A 13,006-nucleotide genomic window follows, 5' to 3' on the forward strand; every position below is an offset into this window, starting at 1 on the left:
TGACAATTAATGGAGCTCACAAATTCTTTCCAGCTTGAACGTTTAGTAGATTTGATGGTTCTTTTCATTTTGGCCTCTTCCTTTTTGTCAGCAATTTTGTCTTTTTGTCGTCTGTATATTTTCCATCTCCTTCTCGCACGGCGTTTGGACTTCCTTTGAGAATGAATATCCTCATTCCACAAGGGGATGGGTTATCTTCGCTGTGACTTGGACAAAGAATAAGAAATTTCTGGACGTTACTGGATGACGTTAGAATGGTAACTTTGTCATCTACTGATGTGTTGGTGAGGTTTCTCACTGGGCTGTGTGATGCATCTAGTGTGTAGTGCTTTAGCTGTTGCTTTCACTTCTGCTTCAGCTTGAATCTACACCGCTGGCTAGTTTAACTATTGATGAAAAGAAAGCCGAGTGCGTAAGGCTTTCCTGCCAGTATATAGCCTCTCCACAGCCAAGACTCTGTCTCTGAACGGATGAAATCAACGAAGGTTCACCTGAGAGCACCTCTATCCGTCCAATGGTATTACAAATGGTAATATACTGTAACAATAACTAATTATTGACAACAATATTTTGGGAGCGTTAAAAAATTGTTAGGTCTATGTGAATCTGATGAGTCAGGACAACGCCTACTGTGGCAAAGGTTCCTTAGTACTGATCAAATTTTGTTTTTATATATCTTGTTATAACAATGGAAGGAATGGAAACGAACAAACAGAAAAAAAACAAAACAAAGCCAACAATGTCCTAGTACCATCATGACGATGTCGTGCTTGTCGAATAAAACCCTTGGGTTCCATTCCACGATGTTCTCTTGTCATGTTATCTCATATTATTACCCCTGTAATGACTACGCTAATCGAGACGCTGGCTGTAAAGGTAATTGGCGTTGAGGTTAGAGACGAGAAGTGACGTTTTAAGAATGATTTGATACGCATGCACTGTCCGTGACAACATGCTTGCACGTTGACAAGAGAGCTGATAATGAAGAACACCATTTTTTTTCTGGAAATTCAAGAGGGAATAGTACTTTCCTTTTATTTAAATTAATAAATATTTCCTCAAACTCTTCGGCAGATTGGAGATGAAATGCGCACGCTGTTGATCACTGGATTGTCTGGTCAACACTGCATTACCTACAAACCGCCTCCATAAAGCGGGAATATTGTTGAGTGTGGCGTTGAAAAACAAACAAGCCACGCTGATTTAGACCTTCAAACTGAATTTATCCGACTGTTTCGTGCCACCACTAGACAAATATTTAGGTTATAGCGATGCAGACTCATAAACTGTATCTTGAACTTGACGTTGAAGTCAGTTTCATATCAAAACTTAAGATACCAGCACAACTGGATTAAAAAGTATATCACCACCAAAGTGATAAACATGCGAGTGCCACTTACATTCCATTAACCCATTAATTTACGCAACTATGAACCTTTCCTTATCTTCATTGTACAATTAATATTAGTATTATATATATCATCATATATCATATATCAAAGCTACGCAACAAGTACATGAAATCCTACACCGCACATTATTCAACGTGTACGGTTATTAATGGAACGAAAAAGACGTCCAGGGTGACATCACATCCACGCACTGATAAAATTTAGAACTGATTTTGTATCGGAATAGACGTAACTGAATCATGTTATATAGCGCGGATGATGAGGGCATTGTCAGACAAACACATTCCATTCCGTTAGTGTCCACATCGTCTTTATCGGGAAGTTCCGTTTTGGCATTTCGCGAACTTCCCTGCTGCCATTGTCGGTACAATTGTGTTGTACTAATAAAGTTATCATTTACGTCACTTAGATACTATTTCAAAATGTACGACAAGTAAATGTTGCTATTTTCAAACTGGGAAGTATTTTAATGATATCTTTTAACCAGGAAACTAGTTTCTGTCTATATCTAACCTGCACCAAGAGTGACAGCTTCAATGGAGGCGTTGATACCGGAACTGCAAGACACTTGGAAAAGCTGGAGACTGAGACGAAAGTACGGACTTAAACTGTGCACTAATCACAACACACGTAGGTGCATGTTCTGTAGACATGACACTTTGAATAATTTTGCTCCGGACGAAAATAGAGAAGCTTTCAATTAGACATGAATAACTTAAAATAGTAAAATTCATTTATGTACCTCAAACCATCACGCATTTATCATATCCAAATGAAATTTGATATGCGGGACATACATGACAATACAGTATTAACAACAGAATCCAATCTTTCCAAATCAGTCCCCCGAGATACTGCATTGCATCATAACTCTTCCTATAAAACGCACTGTATATCCCAACTGTTACGTGTGACTTAGTATATCGGAAATTTAAATCCTGGTGTGATATATCTATGACGAATGTAACAAACCTTTGCTGGTCACCATTAAGTGGATCTATGAGCTGGTCGATGACCTGTGGGTCATTGAATCCGACAATGATCACACGTTATGCACATGCTGCAAACATATAGAGTGAATATTGCACATTTCAGAGTTTAAAGGCAACAGAATACCAAAGAAAACTCATACTATGCATCTATTGTTAAGTGTCTTCTTAACTCCAGACTCTCGGCGGTTCAGTTACTTCAGGAATAGACAATGCAGCGTCTGACATCTTGATGACACAAATGCTTCACCTGCAGCAAGGTGACTGATGATTGCATGATGAGATGTATATACTGTAATAACATGTCCTAACAGCTCAGATATCTCAGCCAGGGACGTAATACACTATTCTGCATCCTTCTAACTTGTGTGATGTCATTTACCCGGTGCAGGGTTTGGACAACAGCGGATGCAGTCTGTCTGAACAGAGGTCTTATGGCCACGATTCCTGGTACCTAAACTGACAGTCGTGTTGTACAATAAAGGTCACTGTATCGTAAACATCTTTAAACATTTTAAGTCAACTCGAGTATGCCTATCAACACTTTTCAAGTCTACAACTTAATGAACTCAAGTCGACACAAATTGAAAACGCAGTGTAGTTATCTGTAAAATGTATTCGCTCAAGGCCCTGTCGTTGAATAAATGACGTGTGGGTGAGTGAATCTAGTTTGTATACGCACAAGTTAATCCAGGGAACATAACGATATGGGCTTGGCGAATTCATCAAGTGGGTCAAAGAATCTGATCATGACGTCACAGGAACTGATGCTTTACCCACAAGCCTTACGCACAACCACCTGCAACAAAACATCACATTCTTCCAGAATAAACAAAATAAGCGTAAATAGGACCACCACTTTGGCCTAACTAATAGTCGTCACAGATGTCCACCAAGTCAGTGGCTGCCCTTCTGGAACGAATAGCTGACAGTGGAAATTACAAAGGGAAAAGAGACAGCTATGTTAGTTTAACTTTAGATGTCCCCGTCTCTAGTGACAAATGTAATGATGAACCAGAATCACGACCAGTAGTGTAATAAAAGAGACATGTAATTGCACATTACACGGAAATAGCTATTAAAGATGTAATGTCCAGATCCTCATTTTGTTTCGTCAGCTTGTCTACGAGTAAACATTCTCTTAATATCGAATCATATCAGGAAGATCAATCCTATCAGTCGCACAAGTTGAAGATCAGTCGCACAAGTTGAGCAGTCATCAAACATGCTCTTTCTTGGACGATTGAAAGAGAATCACATGACCTTTGCTCAGATTTGTTAATCAATGTTAAATTAATCATATCTCTGCAAAACGTTCAGAGTGTTTTAAGAAGAATATTTAGAGTATGTTTCAAGAACATTGTGTTGAAGTAGGTCGCTAATTTGATATGTGCGATATGTGTCTGTTATTGAAGTCTTTTCTTCTCATGTGTTCGGGTGAGTGTCAATGCTGAGAAGGATGCAGCCACTTTTTCCCTCATCGACCCGATACCATTACTCGTGCTTCATGTTTAAGAATCGAAGTCGAAAATTATACTTTGAACAGAGATGAAAGGAACTGTACAAGGAAATGTTTATGTTATATACATACTATATACCTCTGGTTTTACTATTGCAATAGCAGGGTTCGCAAGGGGACTGTGCATTGATCTGGACAAGGAGAGCTAAATCTATCGTGAGCGGCAAATGCTGAGGATAGGTCAGAATGTGACTTTCTGGAACACCTGGTGTCACCACTGCGATTGGTGATCCATGATACACATTAAGTCGAATGGATTGTAACAAACAATTGTATTGCTTCCACACACCACGTTCAACAACGTTGTCGATGTTTAGGGAATATTTTGTTATACTTTAAAAGCACGAAAAGTCGTAACATTGAACAAATGGTAGGCTAGCTGGTAAGAAGGAGTTCCGCTTTTGCGATTGTGAGGCAAGTATGGTCATTTTGTAAGACTCAGAAGCATCATTAAAATTACAAATGGAATCTTGAATGCATAAACCTCATTGAAAAGGGTTTACTGCAGTAAAACAAGCGACAAAACAGATTACGAAATGAATATCTTTTATATATACGCAAGTAAAATGACCATATCTTGCACTGAGCTTAATTGCTGGCTGAAGGCACCAGCTTATAGGGGACGCCACAGAAAACTGGTAGATCTGTATAGACGATAAAGGGAGCTGATAGGCGGTTAGAGCATGAGATTATATTGTCTGCAATGAGAAAGTTGATCATTCGACCAAATGACTTAATATGCTTTGTGCATAAGCCGTATTCAAAATATTTCCTTATAGCTCGGTCGTATTGTGAAGCTCGGTAATCATCACATGAAACATCACCTGGAAGAGCTTCTTCTATTCAACTTTAGGCAAGCATCTTCATTCTTCCTTCTTATCAGTTGCATGTAGCGTTAAACAAGGGGACTGCAGGAAAGAGGTGACAGAGGGGAAACAGGTGGTTAATAATCGGCTCAAATGTTCATTGCTTATAGGGTGATATACGTGCAGCCAATTCGTTACCGCCCACCGTGTGATAGATTTCAAACAGATTTGTGTGCGCCCTTGATTTCAAACCTAAGGATAACAATCAGTGTTGTGTTGTTCTTTGGAAATCTAGAGAACCCAATGGTGTAGTCAATGCAATAGCTAACTTAATGCATGACTGCTAACACCAGTCTGCAATTATATCAGTATTATCTTTTAAGACATATATGGGTATCTTTCGTCCTTTACCAGGTAACGAGGCTAACACCTACCTTACTGGGCCACATGTGGAAAACCCAGCTATCACCTACCTTAATGGGGCACATGTGGAGACACAGACTACCACATAACTTACTTTCTTCCTGTACCAGGTAACGGGGCTACCACCTAGCTCATTGGGGCATATGAAGAGAACCAGGCTACTACATAAGTTATAGGGGCACATGTGGAGAACCAATCTAACACCTACCTTACTTGGGGCACATGTGGAGAAGCTCTTTACCACCTTCCTTACTGGGGTAGAAGTGGACAACCAGGCTGCCTTCCACCTTTCCGGGACACATGCCGTGTGGTGGTTATACAATATTCATTACTAGAAGGTCAGACTTTTATACACGGGAGACAGCACAGAGGAAGATAATGAAAGTTTCAGGTTGGCAGTATAAGGGGAAATGGACAGAAAGACCAGCAAATGGTACCTCCATCGGGATCGGGTGAGTTCCATCCTTTGTTGATCTGTTTCTGTGTCCATCTAGATAGAATAGAAGGTAACTGTGGATACAGTGATGATCCGAAGCCGTTCCATGACTGTGACAGTAACCACAATATTGACTTCTATTTTGATCACTGTACAAATAATAGAGGTCATTTTGGAACTGGTGGTCATTTTGAAAATGCCAGAAGGCGTGATATCAACATAATTAGAATCCCTGTGAAATGAGCTTTCATTTGATGTATCACATGGCATAATTATTGACAAAATACCTGTTTGTATAATCACGTTACTCACTTTGGCGGTCATCTTGAAATTGGCGGCCATTTTGAAAGTGCCAAAAGTTCTGAAGCTTTCCTGAAAAATTCAGCTCTCTATATTTTTCCAGCTTAGTAACCACTATATTGACTTCCAGCTGTTAACTCTATGAACTGTATTAGGTTCAGGTTTTATGGTTACATTTAAGAACTCATTTACGTACAGTTAATGATGAACTTTCTATCAAAGATTGGTAAACGAGCTTTACTCGAGAGTTAGCAAAGAGTGTTACTAAAGGTATGATGGACTCCATTACATAGTTGATCATTTTACATTTGTTGTATTCACCTTGTCGCTTTCATAGGAGTTTCTGTGCTGCTTTGCGTGTGTTTGAGAGGGTGCCACCGATGGAACAGTTTCTCCCAAACCTGTTTTTCACTCATGTGATAGAAGCCCCTTGACATAATCAAATAGTAATGGCAGCAGCAATATGCCAAGAACTACTAAAAGCTAATCCTAATCATATATGTATATGATTAAACCCAGTAAACGGTAAAGTTGACAGTTTTGCTAAGTCTGATACATTGACAACTGATCAGTAAAACCTTCAGTGTTAATCGAATAACGATACAGTATGTTTCTCAATTGATCTGTGCGCACTGAAATGATTTCGCGTCAGTTGGGTGAGTGCTAACAATTTAACACATGTAACTGAATACTGAAAGGTGTATGTTACACAGACCATAACCATATCATATAAAACTCAATCACAGATTCACGTTGATCCTACAACGCCCATCAAACAGCTGTGTTACTATAGCAAACAGACGCACCCACGCACAAGCCTGATAATGGCATTGATCCCTTCACCGAACCGTATCCGTCCATTTTCTATTAGCTGCAGAAGTAAAACAAAGTAATGTCAACACAATACTCAGTTTACACCATGACTTGTTCGGGAATGTTTGTTCACGAGAGTGTTAAATGATGTAGATTCATATATCTCGTTAATGTCACTATAGTATAAGAGCTTATATCACCCAACACTACTTCTGGTAATTACGAGCACTACAGATACCATCGTCCAAGTAATCAATGAGTTTTTAACTTTGTCAGGGAAATATGTCTTCTTTGTACAAGTGAGTGAGTGAGTTTAGCTTTACGTCGCACTGAGCAAGATTCCAGCTATATGGCGACGGTCTGTAAATAATCGAGTCTGAACCAGACAATCCAGTGATCAACAACATGAGCATCGATCTGCGCAATTGGGAACCGATGACATGTGTCAACCAAGTCAGCTAGTCTGACCACCCGATCCCGTTAGTCGCCTCTTACGACAAGCATAGTCACCTTTTATGGCAAGCATGGGTTGCTGAAGGTCTATTCTACCACGAATGACACTAGGTACTGACATTTTTTTTACATCTAGACTAATAATTGGCGAATGTTCACAATACCTGTCACATGACTATTGATGCTAGCTGTTTTTATCACAATCTATCGACTGGAAGGATTTTGGTGGTCAGGATCTAAATCTCTCTGAGTTAACACACACTTTAGCTTTAGTTGCACAATGACTATTCTGCTTCAAGGAGCACAACCTGATCCCATAATATTTGACAAATAAAGGTATTTAATGTCGCAGAGTGAAATACGTTCTTCAACAAAGAGAAACATATTATTAAGTTTTACAGACATTGTTTTCTCGATAAGATCCGGCGTCGAAAGCAAGATTTCTTTCTTAAGATTTTGAAAGGTTTTCAGGCTCCTTTGATAAAAGTTACAGATGATAGGTTTAAGACAGGAATCAGTGCTAGATGTTATATCTAAGCCATCTATGGCTCCTCAATTCACTGTGGAGAGTTGCGATCAGTACATGGCAAGAAACAGGTGACGGTGCGTTTTTCGTCCTGCTGGCATTTTTAGGTTTGTCAGTACCCTTTGGCCTCGTCACCTCAGAGGTATATCCCATGGGAAGCCGATCCGTTACATGATGTCAGATCAAAGCAAGATTTTTCAATAACATATTTTATCCAGGGGATATGTTGTTGAAACTTTAGTTTAATGTTAGCTAGTGGAAACCTCCTACTACAAGGATACGTCCTCAACAAGAATAATTGCAAATATCTGTACATGGGCACATGTACCGCGATCATCAATTCAGACTCATGCCACTCTCTGCGCCATCATTCGGTACGTCGTGTGGGTTTCTATGTTGGTCCGGGTGTGTTGCTAACATAGTTATGCATGTCCACCTATGATGGGGCAGGATAAGCTCACCTTTCGCAAACATGCAAGTGATGTGCCATCGCCAAGAGACAGTAATTCACAACACATGTTCTAGCTATTGTCGGCCTCCTGAGATGATGGAGCCGAGATTTAAGTGTACCAGTAAGTTGAATGTGCGACACTAGTTGCATGTGTCCTTTCCCGTTAGAGAAGCGCATGAAGTTCGAGGAGTTGACGGTTTTCGCCTGACCCGCTGTTTAAAAAGCAGATATCTGGGGAATAAGTGTGAGCATTTAACAACATAATGTTCTGTCACATTATCCTCGTCCATTTTTATATTTTGTGTTCAAAGGCACTATTGTTTGGTTATATTCTCTCCCACCACGTATATACATGAGTGGGATATGCCATAATGAATCACCACGGCACTGGAACGAATGCAATGTCCCAACACTCCGCAAGGAGAAATTGAAACGTTCCCAGTCGTCATTTACTTGACATACGAGGGTAATATTATCATTTAATTCTACATTGCATGCTAACTGACAATATTTGGTACAATACTATGCAACACGGAAATTGGTCTCGGTGTTATTCTGAAAGATACAGCGGCGTTCTACCAGGATGTTGAAACTGTGTCTGCGAAAATAGACCAGTTGGGATATCAGATTGCCAATTGTCTGCATTTGGTGGTGCTGAAAGGCTGACGGTGGTTTTGTGTAGTGGTTCGTTATGTTTTTTTTAGTTTCTCGGCAACATGACAAAATATACCAACCGTATGGAAGAACAACGTAAGTCAGAACAAATATTACTTAATTGAAGTTTGAGGTCTATGTTCCAAACATGTACATCAGCACGTTGTCTTGGATTCCAAAAATTTGCTACATGGAGTTGCGTCCCTTGTAAGCATTAGAATCCGATGATCGTATGTTTGAATGCTGCATTGTCTCTGATTATGAGACCCGTGAAGGTCCCGGGGTAGAATAGGCCTTCAGCAACCCATGCTTGCCATAGAAGGCGACTCAGCTTGTCGTAAGAGGCGACTAACGGGATCGGGTGGTCAGGCTCGCTGACTTGGTTGACGCGTGTCATCGGTTCCCAATTGCGCAGATCGATGCTCATGTTGTTGATCACTGGATTGTCTGGTCCAGACTCGATTATTTACAGACCGCCGCCATATAGCTGTAATATTGCTGAGTGCGGCGTAAAACTAAACTCACTCACTCACTCACTCTGATTATGACACATTGTACCATTGTAATTTGGTTTCATCAAACTTGCAAACGTCTAACATTGTCTGAATCATTTTATATCAACCCTCTTATTAAGCTGACACTATATTACATTTCTTCAATGTGGTATATATCACAGCTCATTCAATCATTCAATCAACAATCGAATACTATGTTCAAGAAATTTCAAATGGGAAACCATCTAACATTATTGAATCAGATCGGAGAACATACAACAATGGTCCATTTAGATGTTCAGAATTAACATGGTTCCAAATGAAAATTATGAACAATATCTTAGGCTCATACTATTATCAACATAAAATAAAAGCCAGTAACTCATTCCTGTGTAGCTGTTGTAAAGCTTCCAATAAAACTATTTTACACCTTTTTTGGACGGTAATTTGATATTTAGACTTTGGAAGAAGTGGCTTGTAACTGATGCTGGAACAACACATACTATTGGAATTAAAGGAAGATCGAAATGATCCCTTGAATGTAATTTTGCTCCTTACTAAACACACAGTCTTTCGCAACCGAAAAAATGGAATACCACCATATCAAAAGAATATCTTTAAAGTCTGCTACAAATGCGATTATGTCTGATAATGTAGCACCTCTCACATCAGCACCTCTCACATCAGCATCTCTTGAATTGAGCCCTCCATATTCTCTTGAAAATACCAAGAGCATGCAGTTTTGTAACATGTGATCTGTACTTTAAAACATGCAAATAAAAACAAAATGCGATTGCAATAAACAAGACAAAACTATTGCACAAAGTGACATTGAACTTCCGATAACTCATGCTGATTGTTCACAAACGATTTTCAAACACACAGTACATGCTTTGGATATGTGCAGAATGATTTTGCTTTCAAAACAGGCACTGGAGTGGCACAGACTAGAGTTCCATTCCATGGTCTCGTGAAGGCACAGATCCACTGTGCGATTTCCACTGCATCATAAGCATGTCCAGTGGTGATGACACCAGGTGTTCGCGAGTACCATTATGTCGTTGGCATGTACGGAAAATTGTCCTGAATCAGTTTAAACACACACTTCACGTCTGCCATTGCACGATCATGTTGTCAATGTTTTTTTCCCTCGTAGACACAGTTACAGGAAGGGAACATTCCTCAGAAACATAGAAATACCCTCTCAGATATAATTCATAGAATTATTTGTGCCTGACTAGACATATAATCATGTATCTGGCGTCTTTCATCATTTCCACAACGAGACGGGCGATTATGTCGTCTAGAAGTCTCTCTCGTCCATGTTTAATCGATGATCTACACGTCTATCTTGAACAATTTTGGGACATGCAATGAAACTCACAGACAAAATAGTTAGCTAAGTGATATGAAGAGAGGCGGCCTGTCATAATGACAACAGTTTCAAAATGTTCTTTTTAGGACGATTCTGGAAGGCAGTTTCTCCTTTATCATGAACAATGAAATGAACAATTTGAGTCAGGAGGGTGCGACGTTGTTCGTGTATGGCATAACAGAAAACTGTTGGACTCACCCAGTAGTGTACCAAGTAACTTGGTGTTGTGCATGACGTTCGATGGCCTGCCATATCTGTTCAGTCTGAACATGCTCATCATCGTAAGGCGAAAAAAGGCAACGCCTACGACGTTGTATCACAAACCTGCATCAACCTGTCTATAAAGAAGCCGTAAGAAAGTAATAAAGACCTACATCGCCCATAAAGCCCTCACTCAAGACATGCTGTATTTATCACTTCTCTTTTTCGCCATTATCCACGCCTGTATTTAGCATAGCAACAGCGGCATATTGTCTGCCCCAGGCAATCAGATTATCTGGCTCCTGTACGTGAGACAAGGTTTAGGAACCCGTCACTCAAAACATGTACATTCCAAGTACGAATGAACATTACTTGAACACACAATCCCGTAGACTGACACATTGCACTGACCTGCAGGTTAGCATATCTCCATAACACCACAGCACTATTCTTGAGAGGCGTCTATTGTGGATCCTGCATTCAAACTGGGCTTGTGAGGGTCACTGTGCCCCAGTAGATGGTTGGTCGTGCTTTCAAGCTCTCTGATTCGACTAATTATAGACATCTCCGGTTCGTGACGCTAAACTCACTCACTATTATATATCTCTGTATAATCGTCTCGTTCATTACGTGAAAAACATACCCACTGATTGATAATTGCCTGCTATTGAATATCATAACGACATAACGACGGTAAGGTTGATTTTCCACAATGGAAAAATCCTCAAAATACTACTTTTAAAACTGTGAAAAGTCCAATATTTCGGCTAAATTTTGTGCCGTTTTAGAAAACCATTCTAATCTGAAATGTGAACAAATTAGCGAGTGTTGCACTTACAGATTGACGTCACTTTCAGAACACTAGCAGCTATAATCTTCGACAATACATTTAAATGTATTATGTTACACCGATAATCAGCTGTACGTTGAATTTATGGATATTCTTTGTTACCATTTGCTCTATAAAGCTTTAATGAACTAATTTACTTGTGACACTTAGTGGCATTGATTTATGAACCCAGGTCAAGATGCACATAATCGAGAAACATACAAGAAGTTGCACTGAGAAACACGTCATCTCTACGCCTCTAAGGACTGACGTGCAACCGCTGTCTTCAACTACAGATATGATAGTAGTTCAAGTCATGGAATTTCCCCGGATATCATTGTGTTCACTGATGCTTTGAATGTTCCAATGATTAACACAAAAGCAACTGTTACATAAATCATATGGAAAGCTGAGTCCTTAGCTTATGTTACCATGGTCAGACATCTCCACCCTTAAGCAAGCATCGTACGTCGTCGTTGAAACGTCTTTGTGGAAAGGGCATCTTCGACTTTCCCTGAACAAGAAGACGTCGATGTTTGGGGGTGCTGGAAGAGAAAATACTGGCAGTGACAAGAGTGTCTGAATGGTGTTAATACATTGATTTTGTTGTTGTTGTTGTTGCTGCTGCTGTTGTTGTCGCTACAGTTGTATAATTTATCATATTTCCAGCAGTATCATTGGCTGGGAACATTTGTGATGTTACCAAGACTTTTATCTTGGACTTATATCGTCATTCACCACCGTTGTGTATATATTAATCTGTGATTTATTACGCTATATATCGCCTCGATTAAGAAGGATACAGGATGTGTGAAAAACAGGATTACTGCTCAAGTAGTTGACAGATAACGTTTACCTTGCAACACGTTGTTTGAAAACGTAGCTCTCTGCATTTCGCGGTTCAGTTTCGCTTTCAGACAACTCGCAGTTAGATACGTGGTTTCTGACTGTCATTTGTTAAAAAAAACAAAAAAAACATTTGTGTAAGCATCCCCTATAGAAACGTCTGTCCTATTGCCAGGAGTGGATAAAAAATCCCTGATCATTCACGCATTATTCATCCGACAGCTATTCCTGTTTCTCGTTCACTTCCAGTCAATTACCCTAAATCTCTTTTCGTTTCTTTGCTGTTTCTTTGCTTCACGGCCATGAAACTTCGCCCAGAAACATGACTTGCACTTCTTTTGATGTGTTTACATGAGCCCAACATCATCAAACGAGAGGTTTTCTTGTTTCGGAAATGAGTGAGAATATTTTGACGTCGCACTCAGCAATATTCCATCTATATGGCAGAGATCTGTGTTTCAGAACTGAAATTTGTCCAG

Source organism: Haliotis asinina, chromosome 12 (genome assembly GCF_037392515.1).
Source record: "Haliotis asinina isolate JCU_RB_2024 chromosome 12, JCU_Hal_asi_v2, whole genome shotgun sequence".
In the NCBI taxonomy this organism is placed as follows: domain Eukaryota; kingdom Metazoa; phylum Mollusca; class Gastropoda; order Lepetellida; family Haliotidae; genus Haliotis; species Haliotis asinina.